The sequence below is a fragment of the Suncus etruscus genome, chromosome 10 (assembly GCF_024139225.1).
Source record: "Suncus etruscus isolate mSunEtr1 chromosome 10, mSunEtr1.pri.cur, whole genome shotgun sequence".
Lineage (NCBI taxonomy): Eukaryota > Metazoa > Chordata > Mammalia > Eulipotyphla > Soricidae > Suncus > Suncus etruscus.
In genome coordinates, this window is record NC_064857.1 from 31108071 (window position 1) to 31121352 (window position 13282).

Genomic DNA, 13282 nt, shown 5'->3' on the forward strand with positions numbered 1-13282 from the left:
AACACTGGGTGTGCCCCCACCCAAAAACAGATATTAAAACAAAGAAAAAGACATAGTCAAACTATACTTTTTGCAGATGACTCAATACTAAGAAAACCATAATGACTCTACAAAAACAAAACAAAACAAAACCCGTCCAGGAATAGAGAGCGACATTCATGTGGCGGGGTGAAAATCAATGCACAGAAATCAACAATATTCTTACAGACAAGCAGTGAAATATAAGAGAAAAAAATGTTTTAGATTCCATTCACAGTTGTACCTCAAAATTTCAAGTATCAGAGAATCAGCTATAAAAAAGATGTGAAAGTTTAAAATAAATAAAACTAGGCTTAAGTAGGCCTGTATTACTATTTGTTTCCCCCTAATTATTGGTTTACCAACAGCAAAGTAACCAAAACACAATGAAAGAAAAGAAATAATAATAAATAAGGCAGAAATCAACAATATAAAATAAAGGAAAACAATACAAAGAATTGAAGAAATCAGGAACTGTTTTTTTTTTAATTTTTATTGAAACCATTGTGATTTACAAAGTCCTTCATAATTGGATTTCAAGCATACAATGACAGTGAATTAGGGTGAATTCTCACTACCACCAGTGTTGACCTGCCTCCAACAAAATTCACGCCATGCATCCTGTACCTCTACCCTTAATCTCCCGGCCTGACAGTGTAACAGGCCTATTTTAAGTTTAGATTGTTATAGTTTAGGTCTCTTTTTTTTTAATTTTTTTATAATTATCTTTATTTAAACTTTTTGTTTTTAAGAATAAACAAGATAGACAAGCATTGGCAAGACACATAAATAAAAGAAAAATGCTCAAATAAATCAAATCAGAAATTAAAGGTGAAAGGTTACAATGAAACCCCAATAAATCCAAGGTATCATGAGAACATATTGTGAACAATTGTACTCTGTTAAGTTAGGAAACCTAGAAGAAATAGGTTTTTGAAAAATATAATCTCCCTAAACTGAAGAAGGAAGAGGAAGTAGAAAGCCAAAACTGGCCAATTATAGTAAGGAAATTGAAAGACTAATTAAGAATTTCCCCAAGAATAAAACTCCAGGACCAGAGAAGTTTACAGGTGAGTTTTATCAAACACTCAAAGAGTTACTAACACTGATCCTTAGTCTCTTCTAAAATGTAGAAGAGACAAGAATCCTTGGGCCAGAGGGAAAGCATAGCGAGTAGGACATTTGCCTTGCATGGAGCTGACCTGGGTTCGATCCCAGCTTACCTACCATATGATCTCTCAGAACCTACCAGGAACAATTTCTGAGCACCACTGGGTGTGGCTTTAAAACAAAAGAAGAGACAAGAATCCTCCCGAGTAATTTATCTGAAGCTAACATGCTTATTCCAAAGCTGACAGTTACTACCAAGAATGAAAAGTACAGACCAATCTCTCTAATGAACATTAATGCAAAAATCCTTTTTTAAAAAATATTTTTACTTAGGTAACATGATTACAAGCATGTTTGTAGTTAGGTTTCAGTCATAAAAAGTATACCCCTTTCACTATTGCAACCTTCCCTCCAACAATGCCCCCCTCTCTTCACCCCCACTCCCTGCCTGTCTTTGAGACAGGCATTCTACTTCTCTCACTCACAACTTTTGCCATGATAGTTGTTAGTGTTGCTACTTCTCTAACTGCACTCACCACTCTTTGTGGTAAGTTTCATATCATGGAGTGGTCCTTTCAACCATCATCTCTATTGGCTCTGGATATTATTGCCATACTGTTTTTATTTTTCTTACACCCCACAGATGAGTGAAACTATTCTATGTGTATCTTTCTCCCTCTAATTTATTTCACTCAGCATAATAGTTTACATGCCCATCCATGTATAGAAACATTTTCATGACTTCATTTTTCTAACAGCTGCATAGAATTATTCCATTGTGTATATGTACCACAGTTTCACAGTTTACCCAATTCATCTGATATTGGGTGTATGGGTTGTTTTCAGGCTATTGTAAATAGTGCTGCAATGAACATAGGCATGGAGAGGCCATTTTTGTAAGCATATATGTATATATATGTACGAATATATCCATGAGTGGAATTACTGGATCATATGGAAGTTTAATTTCCAGTTTAGTGATGAATAGTCATATTATTTTCCAGAAAGGCTGGGCTAGACAGAATTCCCACCAGCAGTGAATGAGAGTTTCTTTTGCCCTGCATCCCTCCAGCACTGATTGTTCTTGTTCTTTTGATGTATTCCAGTATTTATGGCATAAGATGGTACCTCATTGTTGTTTTTATTTGTTTCTTCCTGATGATCAGTGATGTGGAACATTTTTTCATGTGCCTTTGGCATTCATAGCTCTTCTTTGAGGAAGTGTCTTCATTTCTTCGCATTTTTATGGGGTTAGATTTTTTCTTCTTAAGTTCTCTTAGTACCTTGTATAATATTAACTCCTTATCTGATGGGTATTGGGTGATTAGTTTCTCCACTTGTTTGCACAGTTTTGCTTCCTTTTTAGAGATGCCTAAAGTCCAGTTGTGAGTTGTTTTGGGTCTAATATCAAGGTCTTTAATTATTTGGAGTTGGGCTTTGGGCATGGAGTTAGATGGAGGTATGAGTTTGCTTTTTTGCATGGGGCTGACCAGATGTCTCAACACCACTTGTTATAGAGGATTTTCTTGCTCAATTTTTGTTTCTTTTTCCTTTATCAAAGATTCATTGATTATATGTCTGGGGAACATTCTCTGAATACTCAAATCTATTCCATTGATCTGTGGGTTTGTCTTTATTCCAATATTATGCTGTTTTAATGACTACTGCATTGTAGTACAATTTAAAGTTGGGGAAAATTATGTCTCCTATCTTCTTTTTCCAAAGGGTTGCTTTAGCTACTCTGGGGTGTTTATCTTTCCAAATGAAGTTCAGGAATGTTTGATCCACTTTGAAAAACAAAAACTTCCCAAAACAAAAGCATAAACCTAAATGGATTAAATAGCAAATTCTTTCAACCTTTCAAGAGGAAATAATACCAATCTTTTTCAGGCTCTTTCAAGAAATTGAAAAAAGACCAGAAACACTCCAAATAGTTTTTACAAAGCTAATTTAACCATGATATCAGAAGCAGACAGGGATGCTACAAAAACAAAAAATTAAAGCCAATATTTTTGATGAACAATGATGCAAAGACCCTCAGCAAAATCCTAGCAAATAGGATACAACACCTCATCAAGAAAGTCATATACCATGACTAAGTAGGTTTTATTCCAGAGATACAGGATGATTTAATGTAAGCAAATTTATCAACATAATATCAAGAAAAGGAAAATATATGGTCATATTAGTAGATTAGAGAAAGCATTTGGTAAGTTACAAAACCCATTCATGATAAAAACCCTCAGCAATATGGGAATAGAAGAAACTTTGTTTAATATAGTCAAGGATATTTACCACACGCCCATGGCAATATTAAATTAAATGGAGATAAACTAAAAAGCCTTCCTTCAAAAATTTGGTACAAGTCAATAATGGCCCCTCTTGACACTCCTATTTAATATAGTACTGGAAGTACTGGTCATAGCAATTAAGCAAGAAAAATATGTCAAGGGCCATTCAGATAGAAAAAGAAGAATTCAAGCTCTCAGTGTTTGCAGATGACATGAGAGTACATTTAGATGCAAAAATCCTTAATAAAATTTTAGCAAATCAATTCAAAAAGATTCTACCTCAAGACCAAGTGGGTTTCATCCCAGTGATACAAGGGTGGTTTAATATATGTGAACCAATTAACATAATACACCACATTAGTAAAGGAAGGATAAAAACCACATGTTCATTTCAATCTATTCAGAGAAAGCATTTGATAAAATCCAACATCTATTCATGATTAAAACCCTCTACAAAATAAACGTAGAAGGAGCCTTCCTCAACATAGTAATAGCTATCCATAGAATCCCAGAGTCAACATTATTCTTAGTGGTGAAAAGCTGAAAAAAATTTCTACTAAGGTCAGTCACTAGGCAAGTATGTCCACTGTCTCCATTCTTATTCAACATAATATTAGAAGCACTAGAAATACCAATCAGACAAGAGAAGAAAATCAAAGTAATCCAAATTGTAGTCAAATCATATCTATTTGCAAATGACATGATGGTATACATCGAAGACTTCAAAGAGTCATAAAAAGCTCCTAGAAATAATAAATCAATACAGCAAAGTGGCCAGCTACAAAGTCAATACACAAAAGACATGGATTCTTTTATACAAATAATGACTCATAGGAGTCTATACCATTTAAAACTGTGTCCAAAAATATCAAATACCTAGGAATCAACATAACAAGAGGTGAGAAAACATTATGATGAAACTTCAAAACACTCAAGAAAGAAATCTGAGAAGACCTAAGGAAATGGAGAAACATTCCATGCTCATGATTGGAAGAATAAATGTCACGAAAATGATCATTTTACCTAAATTACTATATAGATTCAATGCAATTGCTAAACAAATTCAGACAACATTCTTCAATGACTTAGAATAATCAATTATAACTTTTGGGTGGAACCATAAAAGATTTAAAGAGCCAAATCCATATTGAAAAACAAGGATGTGGGAGGCATCTCATTACCTAACTTGAAGCTCTACCTCAAAGTCAAATTAATCAAAAGAACATGCTATTGGAGCAAAGACAGACTTATGGACCAATGGGTCAGAATACAATATTCAGAGACAAACCCCAAGCTTATGGGCAACTGATCTTTGACAATGGAGCCAAGAATTTAAAATGGAATAAAGACATCTCTGCAAAAATGTTGTTGGAAGAATTGTATAACCACTTATAAGCAATTAAAGATTGATCCAAATCTCACACCTCACACAAAAGTCAATTCCAAGTAGGTTAAAGACCTTGAGATTAGACCTATATTCATAAAATTTATTGAGAAAAAACATAGGCAGAACACGCCAAGATTTATACCTCAAAGAAGTTTTTTATAATAGGATGCCAATGGCAAGGGCTACAATAACAAAACTGAATAAATGGGACTATGTTAAACTAAAAGTTTCTGTATGTCAAAAGAAAATTAGAACACAGCTAACTGAATGGGAGAAAAATTTTGCACTCAACAAATCAGATAAAAAAATATCTAGGATATAAAAGATACCAGATATCTAGGATCTACAAACTATTCACAAAGATTAACTCCCCAAAACCTAAAAACCCAATTTAAAAATGGGTAGAAAAGGGACCAGAGAGACAGCACAGCAGTAAGACATTTGCCTTGCACACAGCTGATTCAGGACAGACAGTGGTTCGAATCCTAGCATCCTATATAGTCCCCCATGCCTGCCAGAGCGATTTCTGAGCACAGAGCCAGGAGTAACCACAGAGCACTGCAGGAGGGACCCCAAAACAAAAACAAAAAATGAACCTTTTTTTGAGAAAGACCAACAGATGACCAACAGACACATGGAATAATTCTCATCATCATTTATCATTTACAAAATCCAAATCAAGAAAACAATGAGATATAGTCTTTCACCAGGGAGGATGAAACATATCAAAGATATTGGGAATAATTTGTATTGGAGGAGATGTGATGAGAATGAAATTCTCATTCACTGCTGGTGGAAATTCTGCCTGGTCCAATCCCAAAGGAAAACAGTATATAGGGTTCTCAGTAACCTCAAAATTGAGCAGCCATATGACCCAGAAATTCCTCTTTTGGGTGTCTATCCCTGGACAAGAAAACATTGATCCAAAATAATGTATACTGACTGCTATTCAATGCAGCATTCAGTACATTAGACAATATTTGGAATCAACCTAGATGTCCAACAACAGATGAGTAAATGTTGAATTTTGGTACATATATTCAATGAAATACTACATAGCTATAAGAAATGATAAAATCATCCAATTCACTGCATCGTGGATGAAAGTATAATATATTTTAAGCTAGAAGGATAAATACAGAATTATATCACTTATATGTGGTATTTAGAATAACTGCATGAAGAAACTCAATGGTCTGTTAGTTGTCTTGAACATTCATTTTTTTGGAGGGGGATTTTGGGCCACACCCGGTGATGCTCAGGGGTTACTCCTGGATATGCACTCAGAAATCACACCTAGCTCAGGGTACCATATGGGATGCTGGGGGATCAAACCGTTGTCATGCAAGGCAAATGCCCTACCACTGAGCCATTGCTCTGGGTCCTGTCTTGAATGTCCTTGACCCCATAGTATAGTGAAGAGAAGGAAAGAAACTGAGTTGAAGAGGAGAAACACAAATATGAAATGATAAGGTCCAAAGGTCAAGTGGTCTCAGGTGCATTGGTAGTGTTTCTTAAAAAAAGGATAGAACTAAATATCTAAGCCAAAGGCAACAACAATGGAATCAAGAGACCCAACCTTTAATAATCTAAACTTAAAATAGATCTTTTACACTGGCATGCTAGGAGTCAGAGGGGGATATTATGGGATGCACTTGGGGAACATTGGTGTAGGGAGGTGGACATGGTGGTGGATTGGCTCTGATTTATATGTCTGAAACACAACTATGAAGAACTTAGTAAATCAGAATGGTTTCACTAAAATAAAATAAAAATAAAATATAAATTAAAGTGAAAGTGAACTTTATAACTGCATATCTCATGATCATTCAATAAAATATTAAAAATAAAAAGAAAGAAAAATAAAATTGTAAATAACTACTAAAAAAGAAAAATAAACAAATCATCCATTCATGGATTAGGGGATTAATGTTGTCAAAATGACAGTCTTGGGCCAGAGTAATAGCACAGCAGATAGTGTACTTGCATTGTGTATGATTAACTTTGATTCAATCTTCAGCACCTTATATAGTATCCTGAAACTTTCCAGGAGTGATTCCTAAGTACAGAGCAGGAACAAACCTTGGAGATGGTTCCAAAAACAAATTTCAATCCTACTCAAACTAATATATAGGTCCAATACAGTTCCTATAAAAAATAGCATGATTTTTTTGAAGACTGACTAAACACGGTTAAAATATATATGACATAATAACCATGCCTCCCATACACACACACACACACATACACACACACACACACACACACACACACACACACACACACACACACACACACACACACACACACCCCTACCCAAATAGTAGCTAGTCAAGGAGAGGTAAGTCAAGGAAAAAAAATAATAGAAAAATTTTCTTTTGGGGACCAGAGAGATAGCACAGCAGGTAGGATATTTGTCTTGCATATGACCAATCTGGGTTCGATCCCTGGAATCCTATAGGATGCCCCAAGCCTTCCAGGAGTAATTTTATTTTTTCTCCCCACCCCATAATTATTTGGGGGTGGCCCCCCAAAACAAAGAAAAAAAGACAAAAAATTGAAACAAAGAATTTTCTTTTTCAACTTTTAATTGTACTATAAAGTAAACAAAGCTGTATTGGAGGAAGAACAGAATATCTTACCAATGTAAAAAACTTATGTCCAAGAGATAGATCCTTCAACAACCAGAAAAACCGTGCTTGTCAAGATGGCAGCATGCGGATGAGGCTGGGACCAAGTGGAAGGAAATTTGGGGACAAGGGTGGACGGAAGATGATAGGGGTGGTGAAATTGAGGCTGGAACATATTATGAAAATTATGAAAAAAACTTTGTAAATCACTTTAATAATTTTTTAAAAAGAAATAGTGACTAGAATAAAGAGATATTGCAGACTGGGAGAAAATATTTGTACACCACTCATTTGCCAAACTCATTTTATGACATGTCTTAAGCACTTGTAAAAATTAACAGGAAAAATAACCTTTTTCAAAAATGAGGGAGGTGACATGAACAGAAAATTTTTAGAAAAGACATGAAAAATGCTCTGCATTATATCACATTGTGGAAATGCAAATCAAAACAGCAGTGAGATATTACCTCATACTAAGGAGATTGGCATAAGTCAAAAAATAATCAGTATTGGCTGTGATGTAGGAAAAAAAGAAATCCTCATTTATTGCTGGTGGAAATGTTTAGAGATTCAACCTTTTTGGAAAATAGTATGAACATACTTCAGATAACTAAGTTAAGTATTAAGTTTTCATCTGACCCATAAATTTCTCTTTGTTTCTGAGGATCTATCCCCAGGGCCCAAAAACTATACAGAAGGGGCATCTGCACTCTCATGTACATTTTACAGCACTATTTCCAATAGCCAAAACCTGTAAACAATCCCAAATGTTTTAGAACAGATTACTGGATAAAGAAACTATGGTAAACATACACAATGGAATACTGCTTGATTATAACAAAAAAAAAAACATGCAGTTTGCTGCAACATGGATAGAACTAGATAGTATCATGTTGAGTGAAGTGAGTCAGAAGTAGAAGATAGATATAGAATGTGTGGTACAAAGAAATATATAGGGGAATAATAAATTGTCAAAGGTAATTGGTCCTCTGATTACATGTAAAGCTATAGATCCAAGTCTACCATGACACATGGCAGGATGATGGGGGGAAGGCATAAAGGGAAAACACTCAAACCTTAGGGAATGGAAGTAGTCATTGGTGGAGGATGTAGTGTCAGACTGTTTCAGCATGAAATCTTATTAATAATGCTATAAGTCATTGACAAAAATGACAATAAAGCTACATTTTAAAGACTCACACTTTGGTCAAGAGGTTCTAGTTCTATAAATTATTCAGGAAATATCAGCTTAATAGTATGTATGCAAGAGAATGCACTGATATGCAGTGATAATAAAAGTGCCATAAATTAAAATTAGTGGTACAGCTTAAAACAAATATTATTCTTATAAATATTAGACAAAATCAACTATTTATGTACCAACATTGAAAAATGTTAATAATAGGTTTTTAAGTATTGAGAGCATTTGAGTAAGACTAGTAAATAAATTATAATTTATTTTAATCAATTAAATGCACCTGGGTTAAATAAAATATTTGAGTCTATGCATCATATAACAAGTTTGTGTTTCTGGACTTTTTATGTTTTATTGTGATAGGAATTGAAGGAAGACCTCATAAAAATGAGGCTTAGTGGGTCTGGAGCTATAGTATAGCAATTAGGGTGTTTGATTTGCATGCAGCTAACACGGGTTGATCCCTGACACCCCATATGGTCCTCCAAACCCCACCAGGAATGATCCCTGATTGCATAATGAGGAGTAAGCTCTGACCTCCAACAGGTGTGGCCCTAAAACAAAACAAAATAAAAATAAAGGCAACATACTTTTTATATTTTGTTTTGTTTTAATATTTTTCTTTGTATTTAAATATCACGGTTACAAAATTGTTTATGATTGAGTTTCAGTCTTATCACGTACACCAAAGACATTTGTTTTTTATCACTCAGCCACATCCCGAGTTCTGACAGTGGTCTTTCTAACAAAGGACTTATTTTGATTGTTGTATTTTGTTTTGTTTTCTTTTTCAGTGAAGGAATCTACTTCAATGTCCAGGGTTGCTAAATTGTCTCTCTTAGGCAAGCCTGGGTTTTTTGTAATTCAGGGTAAATTAATAGTTTCTTGGAAGAGGAATGAGTTAGTTGCACAAGATTCTGCAATGAAAAGCTACCTTAATCTAAGGAGGTGACTCAGAATTGATTCACCAAACTCTCATTTCAAGACAGTCTTGTAAAATAAAATTATCTAAAAAAAAAATAAATAAAAGCTAAAAATAAAAATCCCTGAATTTGTGGAAGATTATTCCAGCAGAGCTTTTAGCTGATAATGAAAACAACTTCAGATATCAAACATTAATATTTGTGTTCCAGGAATTCATAGAATATAGTCTTAAATGAGATTAAAATATTTATTTAGCAAATTATTTTTCTTACTTTATCAATGACAATGACTGTTCATTTTTCCATTGATACTAGAGAGAGGGGAAAGAAAGAGACATTATTGACTTTATGGAACTTACATCTAGTGGATAAAATCAATCATTAAGCAGACATATATGTTATATTGCTATTATTAAAGATTGTGAAATTAAATAAGATAGAATTATGATTGTTTTAATGCAAAATGAAAATCCTAATAAGATGACTAAAAGAAAAGATTTCAGACCAAGGAAATTTAAGAACCAAATATTTTGTTTACTCTTTTAAAAATAACATAAAAAGACAATAAACTAAGACAAAATGAAATGGTTAGAATAAGAATAAGAGATTAGTAGGTCAAAGAGATAGCACAGTGTTTGCCTTAAATGTAGCTATCCCAGGTTTGATCCCTGGCATCTCATATGGTCCCCTGAGCCCTGCCAGGAGTAATTCCTGAGCACAATGCTAAGAGTAAGGTCTAAGCACCACCAGTGTGACCCCAAAATTTAAAAAAAGACAGATAGGAAGGGACACTCTATGTAAGTCTCTTAGACTATTTTTATAATTTTGGCCATCACTTTGCAAAGGAAAGTCCTTGGATAATTGTCAATAAAGGAAACCACTTTTCTAAGGAATGAACATTCTCCACAGAGTTTATTCAAAGAGCAGCCCATGTCCACACGATATCTTCTATCAGCTATAGTCACAAGTTTAGGAAGGACATCCTCCCAGAGAACAACACACATAAGTGAGACACCACAACCTGGGCTTATTTTTAATAGATGGTCAAATTTTAACATAAGTTATGAATGGCTAGTTTTCACTATTTTTACAGTATGTTTAATTTTCTATAATAGCAGTGATATCAGACAAAATAACAAAGGCACATTAAGAGAAAACATAGTCATAGAAAAATGAACATAGGAAAAAAAATCTATGTTCAAAGACACAAAAATGAGTAAAGGAATTGTGTGATTAAGAGAAGCTTTGGCTTTTAATAGGAAAAGAGCACATCTCCCTGAAAGACTGAAAGAACTAGATATTTTAAGGCATCCTGATGGAGACTTAAGAAATTTCCATTAAGAAACCCTTAATCTCCTTTGCAACATATAAAAGGGGTTAATTTGCTTAGAGAAAGATTCTAGATGTTGGAATTGGGGACCTGAAGAGGTTGGCAAGCCTTTGAAATAGCTGTAATGGGAAATGGTGCTGAGAAGGCAGCTGAAATTGAGAGCCGTAAAAGTATAATGTCACTATTGCTCACATTTATGTGATTCCCTCCAGCAGCCCCCCAGCATCTCAGAAACAGAAGTAGAGAAGGCAGATGTTTATATTAAACCAAAGATCTCAATTTCAGTAAAACATGAAATAAGCTCTGAGAGTCTTTCACTTCTGGCCATGATATACCAATAGGAGCTTACTTGACTTGCCTTCACATAATAGCTACACAATTAAAAAATATATATATATATAACTATTATCATATGAAAGCCTAAATTCTTGATTCTGGACAAAAGAAAACTAATGATTTAAGATATAAAATTGCTTAAGCTATGTACCCAAAGGAACTTTCTAATTATCAGTGCAGATATATACTCAACTCCAGTCATCTGGCAAAGTTGAATTAGATGTCCATTAAGGCCAAGACTGTGTGTGCATTCATCAATATGTGCTTGAAAATATGTGTGCAAAAGGAAAATAACTTTATAAATAAAAACTGTAGCCCAAATCAAAACCCAACAGTAGTTGAAGAAACACAAAACATATATTTTACAATGACTAGATTTAATTAAGAGACACTGCTCATGTAAAGAAAATATAACTCAAAACAAGGAAATGCACGGTTCAACCCCATGGATTCCATATGGTTACCCAATATTCCTAGGAGTGAATCTTGAGCACAGAACCAGGAATAAGTCCTTAGCACTGCTGTGAGTGACTCATCAAAAGAATACTGGAATTTATTAAATAATATGACTTATATAGTAAAAACATTAAATAAATAATTCTGTAAATAAAATTAAGAAGTTAGAAAATAAAAAACTTTAGTAAATTAGAAGATACAACAATAATAGTTTCACAAAATAAAATGAAAGAAAAAATGACCAAAATAGTAATATCAAATATATATAAAATGTCAGATGGTTAATACATATGCAATGTGAATTCCTAGAGAAGAGAAAGAAAGAAGAGTGATTAATTAATGTCAATGTTCAAATATTTAAAATAAACTCAATAATTCAAATTTTAGAAAGAAATTTGATAAAGTCTAAGCAAAATAAATATGAGAAACTACATAAAAATGTATCATATTAAATGGAGGGGGAAATAATGGAGTTGTATGATCACTAAGTAGTAATAAAAATGATCAGACTTAAACACCAAACCCAAAGCCAACAACAATAAAATCTATACCCAATCTACAACAAGCTAGATACAGAGGGAATCCCTTATACTAGCAGCCCGGGGAGAGGGGGTAAGGGATGAGGATATGGGATGTATGCTGGGAAACGGGGTTAAGAGAGGACAATTTTGGTGGTGGGAATTCCTCTGATTCAATGTCAATATGTACCTAAAATATTTGTAATCCACTTTGGTCAAAATAAAAATTATTATTATAATAAAAAAATTCAGAGACCTCATGATAAAAAAGACTACTATATTCACCAAAAAATGTCTTTCAAAAATGATGGCACTGTTTCTCACATGCTTTGGGTATAGAAAGCTAAAAGGACGTCATTCCAGTCCTTTTCACATACATAAAAGTTCCGTAATATATATATTTTTAGTTGAACTTTCTTTTTAATTTTGGGCCACACCAGGTGAAGCTCACAGTTTACTCCTGGCTCTGAACTCAGGGTTAACTCCTACTCTGGCTCAGGAGTCAAGGACTGAACACAAGGAAAACACCTACACATTTAGCTACAAATATTTTTCCTTCTAATATTTTTAATACTTTTACAAAAACTCTAATACTTCTAATATTTTTTCTTTTCCACTCACTGATGAGGACCTCCTGTTCATAGTGAGTTTATGTTGAAGATTGCTTCTGACCAGAATTTAAAGTGGTGAGAGTTAAAAAAATAAACAAAAATCTCCTTTATTCCAATGAAGATAAAAGCAACTAAAAAGTCGTATGTAAAGAATGAGTCCAGGATGTTTATTGAAGAGTCTTAGAAAGAAACTGGATTAAACTAAAGAAAATATGTTTGGGAGAAGGTTCAATCTTGTCAGTTAAATAAAAAGATAATATTAAATTTACCCTTCTGTTAAAACCTTTAAAACCTATAGTGTTATTGTTTGCTTGCAAGTAATATATCAATAATATACTCATTCTTTGATGGAATGGGGGCCTTTAAATTAATTCACATGCATTTTGGGGAGGCATTGTGATCTCTAATGAAACAAACCTATTCTGATAGAAATTGAAAGAAGCACCATTCATAATTGCCAGAATCTGGAAACAAGCC